At 39.1% G+C, this 3,070-nt stretch overlaps 1 protein-coding gene and 1 long non-coding RNA gene across 2 annotated transcripts in view; one reads left to right on the top strand and one right to left on the bottom strand.

Moving 5' to 3' along the window:
* Positions 1–3,070, top strand: part of LOC123968671 (CUB and sushi domain-containing protein 3-like) — a 279,670-nt gene that overhangs the window by 57,804 nt on the left and 218,796 nt on the right. The window lies entirely within an intron of this gene.
* On the bottom strand, positions 868–2,012 carry LOC123968675. Its single transcript, XR_006824518.1, has 3 exons — positions 1,882–2,012; positions 1,142–1,266; positions 868–922 (listed from the first exon to the last, which is right to left on the bottom strand). It is a non-coding gene; the product is annotated as an uncharacterized LOC123968675 (long non-coding RNA).

Below are 3,070 nucleotides of genomic sequence, written 5' to 3'. Positions count from 1 at the left end.
GTCAAAACATAGATTTTGAAATATGAGGGGAATAATGGCTCCTACACGTATATGACTTATAATGTTACAAATTCATCTGCCCGTTATACTTTACTGTTCGTTACGGGCACCGTTAATTTACGTCTATGTTGTAGTTAACGGTTTTACCACTCGATGTCACTGTGAGACTAGCTGTAGATTAAGGTTTCATAGTTATCACCTAATCATAATTATTTGTCCTTGTAGGCCTATACGTACCTTTTTGTTGGTGTTTTGTTGCTATTTTTAGCCGTTAGCCTCTTCAGTATTGCAAAACGTTGAAAGAGAGACAAACAGATGACAAAACCATAATAAACTCTGTTAAGAATAGTGCTGTTCAGTGATTGGCCATGGGATGTGTAAACGTCATTTTCTGCGACACTGTTTTGATGAGTATGGACTTTATGCCAGAGTAGCTAAGAGGCACCTTACGTCTCGGTGGTGCAACCAAACATCAACACAGCTTATTGTTTAGTGTGGACTTTGCACCCTAACTTAAGGTAGAACTTACATATCGCTGGTGCAACAGGCTGCAGAGGTGTCCTGACTGATTATGAAGACAGTTCAGACTTTGCATGTAGCATCATATCGCTGCTGTGCAGATGATTAAATATGTCACAATCACCTCTCTGACATGATTACCACATTTCAAAAACAACCATATTACTTTTTGATTTATATTTTGCTGTATCTAGCAACACAGTTGGGGCAGGGACACCTGACCCCATGCTGACGGGGATCATCAGGTCTCCTGGTTCTGCTTCTAGGCATCTCCTCAGTAGTAGACAACCGTCGGAGGAGGAGGATGGCACTCTGGAGGTCTGCGATATAACTGTAGTCCTTCTCCACCTTCAATGAGTACAAGCTCCACTTCCTGGACTTTTTGTTGTACACCTTGCTGTACCTGATAATACAGAAAGGAGAATCAGCTTAGTGAAAAGTTTCTAACACCTGACATTGTTCTCTTATAGAGTAATTAGTAAACTATTTCCACATAAAATGTAATCAATAACAATAAATCAGCACCATCTATCTGTATTCCTCATACTGTTTAATATTTTTTGACTCATCACTTATAAATGTATTGAGTAAAATGCACAAGAGTACTCATAATGCAACATACTGAACTGTGTCATCAGCTTGTCTCCTGGCTGGACGGTGGACATGGTGGTTGTAATCCAGGCCAGCCAGCATGGTCCGATCAGTGTACTGGTGAGAAGCACAGGATGTTGGAAGACTGCAGGTGACCTGAGGGCGCAGTAGAAATAAAACATACAGGATTTTATACTTCTGGTAAAATAAGTAATGGCATAACCGCACCAATTACAGTAAAAGGTTTTCACACAGTAGGTTTAGCTATGAACAATGTCAAACTATATTATAGGTAGCTTATATACCAGAAACACAGATACTTGGGGACCTTCAGCCATCATTGTTTATGTATACTAACGTTGAAATATCTCTCATAACTACAAACACACAGCTACATCACCACATTTGTAAAAGTAACATACAGTCAAACAACACTTGCAAGCACAAGATAATTACGCTAACAGATCTGATACAAGGTAAAGATAATGTAAAGTTAGGTGTAAACGTAGTATAACAATAAACCTATATGGTGAATAACTAAACCGGCGCAGTCTACACTTATATTGTCTTACCTAATGTTAGCGTCGAAAAACACAGCTCGCGCTGCTATTTTCCAGCTCACCTACAGCTAGATATAATTCATCGTCTCTACTCTGGCTCCTACACCAGCCTGCACTCGTAGCAACAGTTAGCTGTATGCTAAGTAGGTTGCTACGTTTGCTAGCGATGAAAGTAACAAAATTACTATCAAAATGATAAAAGCCAGATTACCTTTCCAGCAGAAATAAAGCCACCACGGTGTAACTTTTCAGCCCCTCGGTGTTCCTCAGTTGTCACTATCGTTGAAAAGCCACGCAGGTATTACCTCCACCGGTCTGACCGCTTTGCTCCTCAGGTCTGAGAGCTGACCGGTTGCGCGCATGGCAGCTCCTGTAGCAGCAGGGCTGGTAGCCATGGCAGCGAGGGAGAGTGACAGCCAATCATTGCATTCGGTCCGAATGGAACGAGTGGCTGTGTTTACTGCAGCGCTGAGAGGAATATAGACAGACGATTTTTATACTCTCTTTTTCAGAGCACCTACCTTTTTAATATGCATTGGTGTATATAGACAGTTTAAACAAATATGACAAAAAGTGTTTCAGAAACAACTTGCCTACCCTGCCTTTGATGTACACTATGTTACAGGCCAACATTAGAATTAGTTTTCATTGATTAATTTTACAGCCCAAAATAAATTGATTCACCAAATACATAAAAACTGAAAGTGGTACATTGGCAACATTCGACCCACATACCTTGGTAAGCACAATACCTGACATGTACAGTATAGTATGTGAAGCATACACATGCACCTACATTATTTTCATACCTACATCATTGGCCCCGTTCTCCACCAAAAGGCTGGTTCAGCAGCCAAGTTTTATGATTGGTCAGGTATGAGATTTTGACGGTTTGATAACTTTAAACAAAAATATATTATTTTCAACGTATGGGTGTATTGTGATTTTTTTTTTTTTTAATAATGTCTGGGTAAAAAATATAAACTTTTTCCCACTGAACACAACCTTTTTTATTTTTAAGCAACAACAAATACTACTGCTCCTAAGAATAATATCAAATAACACCAGCTGGCATTTTAACGTCGAGTCACTGTTGAAACAACGTCAGGTGCCAGTGTTGGATAACCGTTGGATTTTGTTTAGATTTTGCAAATCTAATCAACGTTGAAATTGCAACGTCATTCCAACGTCACGTTTCTCAACATAGGTGAATTCGCCAACATTGAATCAACATTGATTTTAGTTTAGATTTTGCAAATCCAATCAACGTTGAAATTTCAACGTCACTATAAAGTCCTGCTTTTCAACAGTTTATTTTGTTAAACTGTTTTCACTAAAGTATTGATGTGTTCAACAGTAACACCAAACACCTTGAAATGGATACATAAACACTAAGGTTG

This window comes from Micropterus dolomieu, linkage group LG03 (genome assembly GCF_021292245.1).
Source record: "Micropterus dolomieu isolate WLL.071019.BEF.003 ecotype Adirondacks linkage group LG03, ASM2129224v1, whole genome shotgun sequence".
NCBI classification, from domain to species: domain Eukaryota; kingdom Metazoa; phylum Chordata; class Actinopteri; order Centrarchiformes; family Centrarchidae; genus Micropterus; species Micropterus dolomieu.
This window is presented reverse-complemented; position numbering and strand designations above follow the sequence as displayed.